The 16,365-nt window shown below is 47.6% G+C and overlaps 1 protein-coding gene and 1 long non-coding RNA gene across 15 annotated transcripts in view; one reads left to right on the top strand and one right to left on the bottom strand.

Moving 5' to 3' along the window:
* Positions 1 to 1,150: 1,150 nt before the first annotated feature.
* On the bottom strand, positions 1,151 to 8,369 carry LOC122214401. Its single transcript, XR_006199860.1, has 3 exons — positions 8,192 to 8,369; positions 1,489 to 1,638; positions 1,151 to 1,298 (listed from the first exon to the last, which is right to left on the bottom strand). It is a non-coding gene; the product is annotated as an uncharacterized LOC122214401 (long non-coding RNA).
* Positions 7,459 to 16,365, top strand: part of DCAF1 (DDB1 and CUL4 associated factor 1) — a 90,110-nt gene continuing 81,203 nt past the window's right edge. For 4 of the 14 annotated variants that reach the window (XR_006199857.1, XR_006199855.1, XR_006199854.1 and 1 more), the window contains exon 1: positions 7,478 to 7,651. The gene's annotated coding sequence lies outside the window, so the exon portion shown is untranslated. Of the gene's footprint in view, positions 7,652 to 14,147; positions 14,283 to 16,365 lie in introns of those variants that run through there. The other 10 variants (XR_006199859.1, XR_006199858.1, XM_042929511.1 and 7 more) reach the window with 6 other exon arrangements.

The following is a 16,365-nucleotide window of genomic DNA, read 5'->3' as shown; positions in this document are numbered from 1 at the left end:
ATAGCAGCATTATTCACAATAGCTAAAATGTGGAAGGAACCCGTGTCTATTGATGCATAAATGCACAAACAAAAGGTGATATATACATACCGTGGAATATTATTTAGCCTCTAAAAGGAAGGAAATCCTGTTGCATGCTACAACATGGAGGAATCTTGAGGTCAGTCATTTGAAAGACAGATACTGTAAGATTCCACTTTTTAAAAAAAATTTTAATGTTTATTTATTTTTGAGAGTAAGAGAGACAGAGCATGAGAGACAGTGAGAGAGGGAGACACAGAATCCAAAGCAGGCTCCAGGCTCTGAGCTGTCAGCACAGAGTCCAATGTGGGGCTGGAACTCACAGACCCCGAGACCATGACCTGAGCCAAAGTTGGAAGCTTAACCGAGTGAGCCACTCAGGCGCCTCTGTAAGATTCCACTTACCTGAGGTATCTAAAGCAGTCAAATTCACAGAACAGAAAGTAGAATGGTAGTTGCCAGGGACTGGGGGGAACAGAGAATGGGGAGTTAATATTAATGGGTAGAGAGTTTCAATTTTAAAAAATAAAAGAGCTACAATGAAGATGATGGATGGTGGTCATGGTTGTACATTATGAATATATTTAGTGCCACTGAACTGTACACTTAAAAAGGTTAAAAGGGTAAACTTTTATATGTATATGTATTTTATCACAATAAAAGAAAAAAAAAACAGAAAAAAAAAGAGTTAAGAACTACTGGGATCCAGAGAAACTTTTCCATAGTTGGATGTGGGGTTACAAACACAATGGAACACTGAATATTGTGTGAGAGCAAAGTGAACTTTTTGTTTTTATAAAAACCATTTGTTTCCTATGTAAGTATATCTGGGGTTTAGGAAACACAGAGCTGGTCCTTAAGGAGCCACATGTCAACTCTCTTGAATGCTCTGATGCGCTTTAGCAGCCTGTGGGGTCCCAGAACATGTTCATTACAGCCACTGTCACATTGTATGGCTGTTTGTGTGGCTATCAACCTGAAGAGCCTGTGGACATGAGGTAGAATCCTGTTTCCTACCCAGCACATGGTACTCCATCAATGAATGAAAGAATCAGCAAATGAGTGTCTATTAGGAGGTGATGCACCTACAGTTCTAAGAAGGAGAGGGAAATCACAGTTTGGGTTCTTCCCATGGTTCTCTCCATCTATTTATTTCCACTTTTTACAGTCTAGCCCTGACCCTTACCACTTGCAGGAAGCCTTCCCAGATTATGCCCAGCTACCACATTGAAGGTTTGGGCCTCCAGGATAACTCATCTTCATCATTTCCCTTTCACCTGAAGAAGGAAGTAGGCAAGAAAGTTAACACGGGGAAGAATGAGCTGCCTAAAAAGGCAGCTAGGTAGGCTGGGAGAGGGAGGATGGGGAATCAGGCCCTCTATACTCCAGCATCTCCAACTCCAGACTCCAAAAGAGAGGGGTTGGGATGCTTCCTCATCCTTCCCCAGAGTAGGTATCCCAACAGACCTGGGGGATGCCACTGGGCTGCTCAAGTCCTTCTGGGAAGAAGATGTTGTCCTCCAAGGTGGCATCTTCGAAAGGCTGCTGGAGGAGGGGATAAGTACCGTAGGTCAAGCTAGGGTACTGGCCGAATGCTCACCTCCTGTGCCTCCTTTCCTGATGGAGAAAGCAGGAGTTCTGGACTTTGTCCTTATAGCCGAGCAGGCTTGGACAAGTTAGTTAATTTCTCTGAGCCACAGCTTACTCATCTGTTAAAATGGAGCAATGATGCCTACCTTGTAGGACTGTTGAAAGAACACTTTGAGGGTCTGAGCATGGGACCTTGCTCAAAGGAGATGCTCTGTGTCTGCCTGGACTTAGTGCAGAACTCTAGCTGCACAAAGGTCAGTAACTTTCACCAGAGGCCTGGCTGTAGCATCACCAGTTAAACCATGTGACTGAGCTAGTGACAAAGCCTCTGGTGCCTCAGCATCCTGAGATAAAGGGTGGGAAAGATCTGTTCCCACCATCTCCCTCTCATGAGTGGCAGCTGAGAGGAAACCACGGGACAGAGATGGCTTTAGAATAAAACACAAAAGCCAACTCATACTGAGCAATTACCTGGGTCAGGCTAAGTCCTTAATGTTCATTAGCTCATATAATCCTTGCAGACACCATGGGAAGGGTACTATTATTCTCTGTATATATCAGTTTTACTTCTATCTACTTACTATTTTTATTTCTATTAAAACAAATTTTTAATGTTTATTTTTGAGAGAGAGACAGAATGCAAGCAGGAGAGGGGCAGAAAGAGAGGGAGACACAGAATCCGAAGCAGGCTCCAGGCTCTGAGCTGTCAGCACAGAGCCCTATGTGGAGCTCGAACCCATGAACTGCGAGATCATGACCTGAGCCAAAGTCAGACACTCAACCGACTGAACCACCCAGGTGCCCCTCTACTTAACATTTTTAGAGAAGTTTTAGATTCACAACAAAATTGAGCAGAAAGTACACAGCCCCCACACTTCCCCCCCACACCCGCCTCCTCCCTCACCCCAGCCTCCTCAATTACCAACATTCTCCACCAGAGTGGTACATTTGTCACAATCAGTGAACCTACACTGACTCATCACCATCTCCCAGAGTCTGTAGTTTATTAGCACTCTTGGTGTTTGTATATTCTATGGATTTGGACAAATGTATGGTGACATGTATAGTTTTACTTTTCAATACGATTTATTTTTACCAAAGCAGTACATGTTCAGTGGCTTCGAAGCTAAAGTACAAAAAGAGCTTATATGGAAAAGCAATCTGCCCTGCCCACTCTTTCTAACCCAAGGCCCAGGCCTCAGGGGCAGAGTGGATCCTTGTTCTGTAGTCCTCAGCCTCGGGAGGCTGGCGGGGGGGGGGGGGGGTTCACCCTTAGCACTGAGGTGATGAACCTTCTTTTTAGGATAAGGACTATCAGAAGGGAGTGGAGACAAATAGCCCATTGGGGCCAAATGGCCAGATTGGATACCCTCTACCCCAAGGTCAGCCAAGCATCTCCAATAAGACATTCTAAAGGTTATTATAAAATCCCTGCTTACTTCTTTAGAAGCCCTAGAGATCATTTTTGGACTTTTGCTGGATGAGGAGAGCTAAAGCCCAACACAGGAAGGCTGCCATGATGTGAAGCTCCTGGGGCAGAGGGAGATTGGGTTCTGGCTGGCTGTGTATCCTGGGAAAACTTCTCCCCTCTGGACTTTGAGATCTTCATGTGAAAAACCAGAGAGTTGGACAGCTGATCCCTACGGCCATGTCTCAGCTGACAGAGGGAGTCTGGGCTCCTATTGCTTAGCGGCCCAATCTCTAGTGCTCTTCCTGTGAGCTGGGTACTTCCTTGTAACCACCTTCAAAGTAAGCATTATTGCCCCATTTTATGGATGAGAAATTGAGACCCAGAAGTGTTGTCAGGCCACATAGCTAAAGAGGAGCAGGGTCAGGATTCTAAATCAGGGCACATGCTCTCCTTCCCTGGGGCTGGATCACTGAGCCTTCTGTCCCACTTTCACTGGAATAGGTGCTCTGGTGTGTGTGTGTGTGTGTGTGTGTGTGTGTGTGTGTGGCAGGTGAGTGGGTATGTAGGTAGGAGAGTAACAGAGGATCCCATGGCTTCCAGTAGCAGCAGGGCCCAGCTCACTAGGCCCCCAGGATTTCAAGTCTCCAGGCCCACCTCAGGGTGAAGAGCATCACATCCACATTCTGTTTGATGCCAGCTTCTCACCCCAGACCAGTATTCTTGGCTTTGGCTGTGAATGAATCACCTGTGGAGCTTTGGGAAACAATAGTGTCTGTGACCCATCTGTAGAGATACTGATTTAATTGATCTGGAACAGGCTCCTGGCACTGGGAGATCATCAAAACTCCACAGGTGATTCAAATGTGCAGCTAGGGCGGAGAACCTTGTACTAGCCTCTCAGCTTACTGAAGAGCCTTGTTTTTGCTTCACCATGCCTGGCCCTAGGGAATGTCTGCTGTCTTTGCCCTGCCTCCCTAGCCATCAGGGCAGAGAAAAAGCAGTAGCCTTTGTTTTCTGCTACAATGTAACTACCTTTCTCTGTAACAAGGTCCACAGCACCATTACTCTGCCCTCTTGAATTTCTGGTCCTCCTCAGAGTAGCCAAGGCCATGATGCTTTTTATGGATTCTTTGAAACTAAAGCCCCTGGAATCCAGTCCTAACAGGTTTGGGGGTGGGGAGCCCACCTTGCTCTCTGCTCTGCATCTTTGAGGAAAAGAAATGGGGGAGGGCAGGGTTTGCTCTCCACCCAGGCTGCCCTGAGTATTTTCTGGCTCCTAGGTAAGGCTTGCAGCCCCATGAAATTAGTATGTCCTGCATTCAAAAAAGGACAAGGAGAGGGGCGCCTGGGTGGCTCAGTCGGTTGAGTGTCTGACTCTTGATTTTGGCTCAACTCATGGCCTCAGGGTTGTGAGATAGAGCCCCTTTTTTGGGCTCTGTGCTGAGTGTGGAGCCTGCTTGAGTGTCTCTTTCCTCCTCTCCCTCTCTGCCTCTCCCCCACTCACATGCACGTGTGCACTCTCTCTCAAAAAAAACAAAAACCCACACAAAAACTCCGAAAAAAACCTTAAAAAAGGACAAGGACAATTCTGGAGGCTACAAGAATCTCAGAAGAGAGGCAAATCTGAATGCTACCCAGAGAATGAGAATCTCCTGTCTCCTGCCTACTGAACTCAGGTTCAGAAAGGTGCCTGATGTGCTCCTGACTTAGGACACCTATGTGGGCTTTGGGCCACAGAGCCCTGGATGCTGATTTCAGAACCCATAAAAGAGAATCAAAGTTAGGAGTAGAGGGCTAGGTGAGAGGTGGGTTGCAGATGTACTGGCGGTTGTAATTAAGCCGAGCCAGGACCAGGAACTGGAAGTGATAGTGGGGGAAGTTACTCAGGACAGGACTCTGAGGTGGCCACTAAATGTGGTATTCCTTAGCCTGCTCTCTTTCTTTTTAAAGCCTGGGCTTTGAAGTCACAGATTTATGGCAGGCTAAGCCAAGATGGGTCTGGAAGCCACATGACAGATGGTTTTCAAACTGAGTTCCTTAGAATCCTAAGGAGTTCCTCAGAATTGGTAGGAACTCTGCCACACGGTGTCCTCCAACTCCCAACATGGCTTCTTTTTTCTACTTAATGAACAGATGTACAAGATTTCACTGGGAAAAAAAAAAAAGGATTCTACACTAAAATAATACTAACAAAATTTAAAAACCGTAGCTCTAGTAAACTTCTGATGGGGAAACTTGCCCAGGGTCGCCCTCTAGTCTTTTACCCCTTAGACCAGGCCTGTCCCCACAGCACACTCGCAGGCTCCATAGAGTATACAGTAGAAGACCCTCTGTGGAAGTATGGCTTCAATGCTGCAACAAAAATGGCCAAGAGAGGAGCCACATGGGGGAGGGCCACTCTTAACAGAATGAATGACCCCAAGACCCAGAACTTCAGCCCCCGAGAGACAGTGTGAAGCTGCCTTGGCTCTAATGTCAAAAGCCCTCATGATTCTAGTCTGTTCTTACCTTCAGGTAAATGTAGGGACCTGACCTGGGAGGTAGGGCCCTAGGGATTCCAGGCTGCCCCACCACTTCCTGGGCCATAGCTTTCTCTTTAAGGAAGGCAACTTGGGGGGGGGGGTCACCTGGGTGGCTCAGTGGGTTGAGCCTCCGACTTCGGCTTAGGTCATGATCTCACGGCCCTCGTGAGTTCGAGCCCCATGTTGGACTCTGTGCTGACAGCTCAGAGCCTGGAGCCTTCATATTCTGGGTCTCCCTCTCTTTCTCTGCCTTCTCCCACTCATGCTGTCTCTCTCTGTCTCTCAAAAATAAATAAAACATTTTAAAAAATTAAAAAAAAAAAGGAAGGCAGCTGGGCACAGTCACTCAGCTCCTAGACTGTGGGCCCTTGAGAGCAGGACATGTCATCTCCATCATGTGCTGCATCCTCCTCAGCCCAAGTGACACAGGATACAAGGTGAGGCATAGAGCTGAAACTCAGGAATCCCTAGCTTCACAGAAAATATTTTTTATTGATTAAAAAAATTTATTTTGAGAGAGAGAGACAGAAAGTGAGTGGGGAAGGGGCAGAGAGAGAGAGAGAGAGAGAGAGAAAGAGAGAGAGACAGAATCTGAAGCAGGCTCCAGGCTCCGAGCTGTCAGCACAGAGTCCAACACAGCACTTGAACTCACAGGCTGTGAGATCATGACCTGACCTGAAGTTGGAGACTCAACTGACTGAGCCACCCAGGCACCCCTATTGATTTTTTTTAAACAAGGCTTCAGGGGTGCCTGGGTGGCTCAGTCAGTTAAGTGTCTGACTTCGACTCAGGTCATGATCTCAAGGTTCATGGGTTTGAACCCTGCATCAGGCTCTGTGCTAACAGCTCAGAGCCTAGAGTCTGTGTCTCCCTCTCTGCCTCTCCCCCACTAGTGCTCTCTTTTTCTCTCTTAAAAATAAATACTAAAACAAATTTTTTTTTCTTTTTTTTTTTTAAATTTTTTTTAACATTTATTCATTTTTGGAAGGCAGAGAGAGACAGAGCGTGAATGGGGGAGGGGTATCGAGAGGGAGACACAGAAACAGAAGCAGGCTCCAGGCTCTGAGCCATCAGCACAGAGCCATCAGCACAGAGCCCGACGCGGGGCTCGAACTCACGGACCGCGAGATCATGACCTGAGCCGAAGCCGGCCACTTAACCGACTGAGCCACCCAGGTGCCCCTAAAACAAATTTTTTAAACAAGACTTCAATCAAGTGGCTCTCCTGAATCCCGCCCCCCCCCCCCCCTACAAACTGTGACCTTCCACAGCAGTGGTTGACTTTGTATACTATATGTAGTGAAACTTTCTTCTCCCTCCTGTTTTCTTTTATGGGTTAGCTTCTCTGGTGGTAGAAATTTCTATACCCTGGAGAGAGTGGGCTCTGGGTATTCCCATTTATTCTCCCAACCTTTTTCTTCCTCTGAGCAGTCCAACGGGTGAGGGTATCCCAAGGCCAACGGGGCTGCTTATCAATGCAGAAGAATGTGAGAGCATGCGCTTGCCCAGGAAACAGGTGGAAAATTCAACCACAAGTGAATGACCATCGATGGATTGCACTGAGGGGAAGACTGAATCCTCAGCTCAGAGGTCTTAACCTCTCTTTGCCATGGAACATCCAGAACATCAGTGATCAGAACTTTTATATGTATTCAATTGGGGTGGGGCCCTCTATTCACCCTCTTCCTCTGGGTCTCAAGGGACAGGATGATGGCCAAAGACCACAGACCACAGACCCAGGCGCCTGCTGTTCTTACCTCCCTGCAATGACCAAGATCTGAGAAACTGTTCTCATCCCCAGGTCTCCGACTGACCCCCTCATGCTTTACAACCTGAGCCCCTCCAGACCCCCCACCTCCCTCAGAGTCCAAAGGCCACTTCTGAAGCCCTCCATAGCCCCAAGTAATTCCCACTAATCCCTGGTTGTCCTGGTCCCTGGTCCTGTGGGGAGGCAGCCAGGTTTGTGACTTCACAAAAGGCCATCTTGTGACAAGTTTGGACCAGATGAAGCAGGAACTAGACAGAGGGGCTCCCCCCAGAAACACCATGTGACTTTTCATGGAGAGACACCCCCACCTCTGAGGGAATGAAGAAGAACTGCCTCATGGTAAGAGCCCAGGACATCTTCTACACTTAGAAACACCTTTCCTTAATGACTTCAACTCCCAGACCTAACTGGATATTCCTGGCTACCCTGGCAATATGTCTCAGAGGTCCAGGCCCATTGCAGCAAGGTTTAGGGAGGGGCAGGAGGTGGTGGATACTTCAAGTGGTGGTGGTGACGGTGGGTCTCTGGCCTCTGAATGGGAAGTCAGATGAGCCTCCTTCCATTACACAAAGCTAATCTTCTCTAGGCTTTTCAAAGTAAAAAGACTGATAGATGTTTTATGTGACCTGAGTCTTCATCAGGGTCTGCCCCTGTGGTCTCCAGAGTACCTTCAAATAGGTCAGGACTGAGATCCCTGAATTCCATAGAAAGGTTTCATGGCCACAAACAGGTATTGTCAAAAATCCAAGGTCTTTTCTCTCCAATTCTGACTCCACTGTTGTTCCTCCTGGAAGAACTTATGATTCCAGGAACGTGAGGCAAAAGAGGCTGGGGGTGCTTTCTCTTTACCTTCCTTGCACCTGTTCCTCACCCTCTTACCTGGAGCATAGTCTCTGGAAAGGGCAGGCCACAGGAGTCAGCAGGGATGCTAACTGGCAGCCAGGCTGTCATCTGATAGGTAGTGCAGGTACCTGGAAGGCAGAGGTTGGCCCCCTTCATGCTGCAGCCCTTGTTTGTGACGGGCAGGTTCACTGTGAGGGTAGTCCAGGGTATATCTATGGCCACCCCCTCTGCCCTCTACTTTGTGACATCACCATCCTGCCAGAGGACCCAGAGAAAGAAGCAAGTGTGCTCTGGGCAAGGATTCTAGATACAGGCCTCCCAGCAGGGAGGCAGGGTGGATAGGCTGGTTTGGGAAGGTGACTTGTCTGGATTTACATCTAAGGGGCTCCTTGGCCTTGACTACTTTCACCTTTGATCAGTGGTAGCTCTTAAAGCTCTTAAAGCATCTGGAGGCCTAGGAACAGATCTTCTTAAACCACCCTCTGACCCGTGCAATTTTCAGTTCTGGGGTGGGACAGAGAGGTGGACAGGTGATCCCCCCCAGGGTGGTTCCTTTGCTACTTCCCAGCACTTTTGAAAATATGCCCTAGGATTTTTTTCTGGTTAGGAGCTCATTTCTCATTTAAATGAGGAAAACCTGAGCTCTGCCAGCAGCTAGTCCTGGGAGCAAAGAGAAACCAGCTGAAGAACTTAAACAGGGACAGCATTAGACCAAGAATAATCAAAATAGGAATAGTCATCACTTCTCTAACACTTACTGTGTGGTAGGCCTCAAGCCGAGTATTTTACATGCATTATCACATTTAATCCTCAATGCTAGAAAGAAGATGTTATTTCTACTTTCCAGCAAAAGAAACTGAAGCTCGGGAGGCGGAGTGATTAGGCCAAGGTTCCACAGCTGGTAAATGGGAGCACCAGTATTAGGATGCAGGTCTATTTTCTTCCCAGGCTGGACTCCACTGCTGACCCATCTCCATCTGCAAACTCTTCCCAGTAAAGAGGAAAAACTATTTTCTTATTCTTGACCACAACCAATGGGGTTAAAGAGAGAAGGGTAGATGGGAAGAATTTGAGCCTAATAGCACTCACATCATCAGCTTGTGGCTAAAGGAGCCTTGACTGCTTTGCCTGTCTAATGAAACCCTTTGGGAGACAGCTGTTCTTATTTGCTTCTAACTATTTTGCAGATGATTTAAGAGAGGCTCTGGGGACCACATGCAGGGAGTCCTTGGGGTCCAGGGCTGAGTAGTGGTTCTGAGGTGGTGTTGCCAGATAAAATATAAGATGACCAGTTCACTTTTTAAAAATGTTTATTTATTTATTTTGATAAGAGAGTAAGAGAATGCTTGCGAGAGAGGCAGAGAGAGAGGGAGAGAGAAAATCCCAAGCAGGCTGCACACTGTCAGTGCAGAGCCTGACACGGGGCTCAGTCCCGTGAACCGTGAGATCATGACATAAGCCAAAATCAAGAGTCAGATGCCGTACCCACTGAGCCGCCCAGGTGCCCCAGGATGACCAGTTCACTTTTAATTTCAGATGAAAAATATATAAAAAAATACAAGTATGTCCTAAAGATTGCATGGGCTCTTCCGGAGGCTCTTCAGTCTTGTTGAGACCCTGGTAGGTGGGAGCTGGGGGGGGGGGGGGGTTGGGGGGGTGGTCTGCTTCATTTCCTACTTGAGCCTCAGGCCCCTCTATGAAGTTGAACCTGTGGGAATAGGAGGCAGAGACTGACTTCTGGAGACCACAGCTACTGTGGCCACTGGACAAGGTGGGGTTCAAACTTTGTGGAGTCTCATTTTTTCCCTCTGCAAAACAAGAGTGGTGGATGTGGATGCTGTCATATAGGAGTGGTTTTTTGCACACCTCATGGGCAATGGTGGTAAGTGTTCTATTTTTCTAGGGGGCTGCCAAGGTTCCCAGGCAGGAGGAGGGCACCAAATGAATGACTGGAATTCCCTCTTTGTCCACACTGGGGCCCTCAGAGCCTCACAGCCCTAAGCTACTCCATGGTGGCTCCTGTGACACTTGGACACTTGCGGAAGCAGTCTTGTTCAGCCAACAGTGGAGCGGGGGTTGATGTGGGATAGCTGGCCTGATCTTCTGGTCCCAAGGAGTTGTAGGAGGAGGCCCAGGAACTGTGGGCACCAGTGTGGGAATGCGCTGGTGAGAACACCCGGATCTAGTGAGCCTGGAAGTAGGTGACTGGAAAGAAGGGGTGGCAGAGAGGGGTGGAACATCCTGAGGCCCAGAGGACTTGGTGCTATTGATTTTCCTACTCCAGTACATGGGCATGCTTAGGGGTAAGGGCAGGTAGAACATACCCAACTCTGTAGCTCTTGGTGTTGGGGCCAGGGATGGGCTGCTCTTGCCCTTTATATGTCACCAGGCAGCCCTGTAAGCATGACTTTTGGATGGTGCCTGCTGTTTCTGAGGCACACCATAGGGAGGGTTTCAGCACAGGCAGAGCAGGGGAGGACAGTCCAGAGATGTTCTTCCAAAGAGGCCAAGGAATCTCTTTCCAGTGATTCACAGACAATGTGCCGAACCAAACCAGGTGTGTGGGCCTGGACTATCTGTGGATTTATGCTTGTATGTGCTTAGATGTCAAAATGTTGTCTGTGAGGCCTGGTGCCAATGCATAGGTGTGCATGCTTGTGTATCTGGCACACGTTCCTGTGCTGTGAAATGTATCAGTGAATATGCTTGGAATGCATCTGCAGCCTGGAAAACAAGGGTGCCGTCTCCTCCCCTTCCCAGAGTGGCAGTCTGGGAGTGCCATCAATTGTGTGGCTGTGTGTTGGCAGGGGTAGGGAGGCTGCAGGCATTGTGGAGCAAAGGTTCTAGAGAGGACCACTCTACAGGCCATGTATAGCTCCTGCTCTGCTTCTCCAGCCTCCTGGGTCCTGGCTTTTCCTATTTTTAATTACAAAAATTTTTAAAGATGAACTTTATTGTCAAATTGGTTTCATACAACACCCAGTGCTCATCCCAACAGGTGCCCTCCTCAATGCCCATCACCTACCCCCCCTCCCTCCCACCCCCCATCAACCCTCAGTTTATTCTCAGTTTTTAAGAGCCTCTTATGGTTTGGCTCTCTCCCTCTCTAACTTTTTTTCCCTCCCCCTCACCCATGGTCTTCTGGTAAGTTTCTCAGGATCCACATAGGAGTGAAAACATATGGTATCTGTCTTTCTCTGTATGACTTATTTCACTTAGCATAACACTCTCCAGTTCCATCCACGTTGGTACAAAAGGCCATATTTCATTCTTTCTCATTGCCAAGTAGTACTCCATTGTGTATATAAACCACAATTTCTTTATCCATTCATCAGTTGATGGACATTTAGGCTCTTTCCATAATTTGGCTATTGTTGAAAGCGCTGCTATAAACATTGGGGTACAAGTGCCCCTATGCATCAGCACTCCTGTATCCCTTGGGTAAATTCCTAGCAGTGCTATTGCTGGGTCATAGGGTAGTTCTATTTTTAATTTTTTGAGGAACCTCCATGCTGTTTTCCAGAGCAGCTGCACCAGTTTGCATTCCCACCAGCAGTGCAAGAGGGTTCCCGTTTCTCCACATCCTCACCAGCATCTATAGTCTCCTGATTTGTTCATTTTAGCTACTCTCACTGGCGTGAGGTGGTATCTGAGTGTGGTTTTGACTTGTATTTATTTCCCTGATGAGGAGTGACGTTGAGCATCTTCTCATGTGCCTGTTGGCCATCTGGATGTCTTCTTTAGAGAAGTGTCTATTCATGTCCTCTGCCCATTGCTTATTTGTTTTTCGGTGTGGAGTTTGGTGAGTTCTTTATAGATTTTGGATACTAGCCCTTTGTCCAATATGTCACTTGCAAATATCTTTTCCAATTCCATTGGTTGCCTTTTAGTTTTGCTGATTGTTTCCTTTGCTGTGCAGAAGCTTTTTATTTCATGAGGTCCCAGTATTTCATTTTTGCTGTTAATTCCCTTGCCTTTGGAGATGTGTCGAGTAAGAAATTGCTGTGGCTGAGGTCAGAGAGGTTTTTTCCTGCTTTCTCCTTTAGGGTTTTGATGGTTTCCTGTCTCACATTTAGGCCCTTTATCCATTTTGAGTTTATTTTTGTGAATGGTGTAAGAAAATGGTCTAGTTTCATTCTTCTGCATGTTGCCGCCCAGTTCTCCCAGCACCATTTGTTAAAGAGACTGTCTTTTTTCCATTGGATATTCTTTCCTGCTTTGTCAAAGATTAGTTGGCCATACTTTTGTGGGTCCAATTCTGGAGTCTCTATTCTATTCCATTGGTTTATGTGTCTGTTTTTGTGCCAGGTCCTGGCTTTTCCAAAGTCCCTCTGTGATGCTCTTCAATCCCATCATTGACCCAAAGCCCCATTCTGAGTTTCTGAAGGGGAGCAGTGCCATCTGGTGGCAGACTGAGGCTGCACCAGGAGCAGGTGAGTGGGACCGTGGGTTCCCACAAGGGCTCTTTCAGGTTCCCAGCCAGTGGGGAAATCACAGCTGTGTTACCTAGACCATGGACAGAGGGAGGGTATCTAAGGCTTAAATGCGCTAACTTCATGCATTTTGGTTTTGTGGCTCAGGGAGGCACAGTAAGAAAGTCAGCTCAAGGAGTGCTGGAGGATAGGTATAGGAAAGCTGTGAGTGCAGCCTCTGGACCCACAAACCTGATCCCCGTTCCTTGGGCCACTTCTCTGGGCTCAGATTTCTCATCTGTATAGGTGGCTAACTGTATCTACCCTGTGGGGTAGTAGTGAAGGTTAAAGGAAAAAGTGTGGGTTAAACACTTGGCTCAGAACTGAGCCTGCTGTAAAATCAAAGGAAATGGTAGTGGCCATTACTAACATAGGCAAAGTTCCAAAAGCACAAAGAAGTGAGCTGTGCCGTCATTGCGGGTAAAAGGGTTGCAGAGAGGTGACAAGTCTGGCGCTGCCACCCCACAGTCTAGAATTTTGTGTCTGAACAGCTGCTCCAAGTTACATAGTTAAATGAGGAGGGAGGTCTCTTTTCTGGAAAAAGGGGAATGGAATCAAGAGATCCAGCATCCAGGCTCTGGCCAGCTTCTTACTAGTTGTGGAACCTGAGTATAGCAGCAGGCAGGTTTGCTGGGTTCCTGATCCCCCTGTGAAAGTGTTGGCTGTGAGGACTCCATAGAAATGCATAAAAACTTGTTCAGTTCTCCTGGAGAGAGAAAAGCTGGGTAGGATCTTATCAGGGAGAGATTTTGCTCAGCTGTGGAATCACATATATTTTTCATGTCCCTAAAAAGGGATACCTGAGTCAGAGGCAAGAATCGTTCTGGTTCCATTGCTAATTGGGTGTGAGATGCTAGGTAAGTAATTTCACTTTCTCTGGGCCTTACTTTTCCCAGCTGCAAAATAAAGGAATTAAATTAGATGACCCTGCCTTAATCTATGGCCTTTTAATTTTTTTCCTTTTCTCTGCCTCATATGACACCTAGGATAAATACTGATCCCACAGGTTAAGTCTTGAATAGAAAGGAAGACAAAACCAGTGTCTTCTGTTTCATGAATGCTGTGCTTTCTGATAAGCTTGTAGCAAATATTTTCCTAGATAATGGTATACTCTAGGTATAAAAGGCAAATGAGAGAATAAAACAGCAGCTCACTCCAGTCATACAGGGCAGAATAAGGTTACTGAGAAGGTGTCAATTGGTCGTAGCCTACGCTAGCTTGTGTGGCTCTGGTGCCTCACTATGCGCTTCCGCCTTCCGAACCAGCCAATGAGTACACAGCAGTTCGCATCCAGGCGGGAAAACTATAAATCCCAGAAGTCAATGCTCCGGGAGTAAGTACTCAAGCTCCAATCAAGACTGATGGGCTACGCCCCTAGAAGAGGAACTTCATTTCCCAGGCGGCCCCGGGCTCTTCGATTTTTCTTCCCTCGCGCTGGCGTTTTCCTTCCGCCCCCTTCCAGCGAGCCTCGCGCCAAGTCGGGACGCGCGCGCGCGCGGCACGTAGCGCGCGAGTGACGCATAATATGTGGGCCGCTCTGGAGCTGTGGTCGCGCTGTGTGTGAGTGAGGGAGAGTGAGTGCGGGACCTGAGGCGGTGTGTGTGAACTGTGGCCGCTGGCGGGGTCAGGGGGGAGCGGCGGAGCCGCCCGGGAAGGTGAGTGGGGGAAGAAGGGAGACGGATCTCTGGGAGGGCCGAGAGGAGACAGGGCGCGTGGTCAAGACGGGAGGGAGAGTGGGCGCCGGGCTGGGGGAGGGGCGGCACCTGCCTGGGCCGCCGGCGAGGAGGGGGCGGGCCGGGCCGCCGGGGAGGCTGGGTCTGGGGCCTGACAGGACTTTTCCTTCTTCAGATTCTTGGCTCGGGGGCGGGGCCTCCACGTTCTTGTCTCAGTCCGCAAAAGAAGCTTCCCGAGAGTAACTCTTCCGCCCGGAGTGGGGGGCGGGGGTGTGCTTGCCCCTGCCTGGAGGAGGGGTGCCTCCCCTTCCCCTCGTTAACCTTTTTCGTCCTAGTCTTCCCATTTTCCGTTCCGTACGGGCTGGGGGGCTCCATCTTCCTTGCCGTACGGCGGCCCCCTTCCCTGGCTGTGTCTCCGCCTCCAGCTCCAGTCACCTGGGCGGGCTCTCCCCTCCCTCGGCCTCGTGCCACCTCCCTTTTCACCCGCCCGGCTCTCTGACCGGGCGAGGGGGGCGGAGCTTTCCGAGCACTCCTCCCACCCCTATGGTGGAGGGGAGGGATGGAGGGAGAGGCGTGTGGGTCCTACTGCAGGGAACCAAACCTCGGAGTGCTTGCCGAGCTTCCCGGGAGCGTATTTCCGGGGGTTATGGTCGTTTTCAACTAGGGTGACAGGCATTTGCTCAACTCTTCTCTTCCTAGACGGTTTCCGTCTCACTTCCTCTTACTGTAGTGCTAGCTCTTGGGTTTCGAATTTGAAGAATAATTTTGGAGTGTGGGTAATGGTTCTTTTTGAGTCCCAAATGAATCGTCTTTGTCCATGTCACATTGGCCTTAGTTTTTCTTTACTCAGTCTTTTCAGCAAAGCCTTTTAATTAGTATACACGTTTAATTATTAGCATTATCTTCCTGTTCTAAACGCTTTGTTAATGTACAGATCGAGGAGTTCATTGGCAATGTCCTGTAATTTTCGTTTTCCAGTGTACTGAACTTTACCTTTAAGGTTTATATAAGCTTGTATATTAAGACTCTTTAGGAATTGATTTCGTATTTTTTTTTTCTTGATGCTGTCAAGATTTTTGTACGTAGCAGTATTATCTATTTGGTGATACATTTTTGGATGTTGAGATAATACAGAAATTGGGGAATATAAAGGGCGTAATTTTATCCTCAAAATCCCTTGAGTAGTTGCTGAGTGCAGTGTTCTGTTGTACAGTTAAATTTAGTAGAGGAAGAAACTGGTAGAATGAACCACAAGATAGTTTGGAGTGAATGAAGTTGAGTTTATTATCAATTTCCTTATTTTGTCATTGTTATGGACGCCGAATAGAAAATTGTTATATGTGATCTTGTCATCCTTATTATTGGGTAAATTTTACTTGAATCTTCAAACTTTATTTAAAAACTAAGAATGCTTTGAGACATTTGTTCCACGATTTTAGCCTTACAAGATCTGTCCTTAACATGGACTTTATTTTAGGCTTTGGTATAGTTTCTGCCAGGTAGGCCATTAAGTATTGTGTATTTGGGGAGGACAGATTTTATGATTTAAGAAATTACAAAAGGTTACAAAATAGTGGAAAAATGGTAGAGCTAGGTTAACAACCTATACTGAAAAATGTTTTTCCTTTCATTATCTCAGAAAATTTGTTACCTTCACAAAAGTAGTAGATATTATCTGGTGCTTGTGTGTTTTTCCAGAGATCTTTTATTCCAGGGTAAGGTGCGTGTACGTGAATGTGTACACACACACACACTTTGCTTTTTTCATTTGACACATATTTAAGAGTTGGTTCAAATTAGTAAAGGAAATGCTTCTTATTTTTTTCAACTTAAAAAAAATTTTTTTTTAATGTTTATTCATTTTTGAGAGAGACAGAGACAGAATGCGAGTGGGTTAGGGGCAGAGAGAGAGGGAGACACAGAAGCAGAAGCAGGCTCCAGGCTCTGAGCTGTCAGCACAGAGCCTGACGCGGGGCTCGAACTCACGAGCTGTAAGATCATGACCTGAGCCGAAGTCGGACGCTCAACCGACTGAGCCACCCAGGCGCCCCTTTTTTCAACTTTT

The sequence above is a fragment of the Panthera leo genome, chromosome A2, assembly GCF_018350215.1.
Source record: "Panthera leo isolate Ple1 chromosome A2, P.leo_Ple1_pat1.1, whole genome shotgun sequence".
NCBI lineage: Eukaryota > Metazoa > Chordata > Mammalia > Carnivora > Felidae > Panthera > Panthera leo.
This window is presented reverse-complemented; position numbering and strand designations above follow the sequence as displayed.